At 36.8% G+C, this 1574-nt stretch overlaps 1 non-coding gene across 1 annotated transcript; it reads right to left on the bottom strand.

The window, feature by feature from the left end:
* Nucleotides 1-1208: 1208 nt before the first annotated feature.
* Nucleotides 1209-1312, bottom strand: LOC122241707. Its single transcript, XR_006221939.1, has one exon. It is a non-coding gene; the product is annotated as a U6 spliceosomal RNA (small nuclear RNA).
* Nucleotides 1313-1574: the final 262 nt, after the last annotated feature.

Genomic DNA, 1574 nt, shown 5'->3' with positions numbered 1-1574 from the left:
GAACAATATAATCTGTTGTACTATGCAAATGTAAGATCTTATTACTGTACACCTGCATAGGTTGGCTCAAAATCTGCATGTGGCTTTGTCAGGACGAGGAGTATTATCTGTGACTCCCTGGGGAACTCATCGGAACTTATAGAATGGCCCAGAAGGGGACCTGTCCTCTCCTGCTGAGCCTAAGCCCGTAGCCACAGCTGCAAAGTTCTCATGTTTTTTAAACTTTCAGCTGATCCCTGAGCACATTCCATTCCCATGATGTGCAAATTTTAAAGGACATTTGCCTTCAAGCATGCTGGGAAAAGTAGATTGAAGCCTCTTTTTTCAGCCTTTGGACCTTGGAATATATAATTCAGGTAATAATATATCACATGTTTTACTGTACATTTCTGTGTAATACAGCAATAGATATTTGGGTGGAAGTTATCTTTCTTTTCAATACAGTTTTCTCAGGACCACATGTAAAAGCAGCTGTCCCAAAACCTGCTTCGTGGAAAAACTCTTTAAAAGGATGTCCAGAAAAATGCAAGAAAGATCATTATTATTGCAGAAATTCAATTGAAATATTGACCAAACCAGTTCCCACCTACATATTTTGCAAGTTACCACTTGTCCTATAACATCACAGGACAAATTGGGCATGGCTTTATTATCTCAACACTGGAATGATGGAAATATTACATTACACTTGTCATTTACTTCCTTCTAATTTTACATACACACCAAATTTCACATAAACAAATAATATCTCGTGTGTATGTGTGTGTGTTTCTATATATCTATAGTACATATACATATATATGTATTGCATACATGTATCTATTATACATAGATATATGCATGTAGGTATACATACATTATATGAGTGGTTATTTGTTCAACAAACATATATTAATTACCTCATGTGAATCAACTACTTATATGAGGTGTTGGGGATAGAAAAAGAGAGTATAACCTAAGATCCTAACCTCCAGCAGACATTCATGAAAATGAGTAATTTGATTAGTAGAAAAGCATTATCACTGTTTTATTGAGAGCCCAAGGAAATCACATATATAGGTATATACTCAATTACAGAATCTAGGACTATAGAGATACTACTTTATATTTTTAAATATGGAATATTGTTTTGTATATAGTATATGCTTAATTTCTATTTTGTTGATTAATACTGGTTGGTTTAAAAAGTCTGGAATGTGTTCATCTGGAAAAGTGATCAAACTTTGTATTTGCATATCATCCTGGTGCAGGAGCCATGCTAATGCTCTCCATGTCATTCCAACTTTAGTTAGATGTGCTGCCAAATGAGCATTCAAACTTTATGTTTGAAGGTAATGCTTCCTGGAGCGATTTCTGTATAAGACCAATCTAAATTAATGCTTTTTTTTTTTTGAGAAAGAGAGAGGAGAGTGCAAGCTAGGGAGAGGGGCAGAAGGAGAGGGAGAGTGAATCTCAAGTAGGCTCCACTCCCAGCGTGGAGCCCAAGGGGAAGCTTGATCATAACCCTGGGATCATGACTTGAGCCCAAGTCAAGAGTTGGCCACTCAACTGACTGAGCCACCCAAGTGCCCCTC

Source organism: Panthera tigris, chromosome C1, assembly GCF_018350195.1.
Source record: "Panthera tigris isolate Pti1 chromosome C1, P.tigris_Pti1_mat1.1, whole genome shotgun sequence".
NCBI classification, from domain to species: domain Eukaryota; kingdom Metazoa; phylum Chordata; class Mammalia; order Carnivora; family Felidae; genus Panthera; species Panthera tigris.
This window is presented reverse-complemented; position numbering and strand designations above follow the sequence as displayed.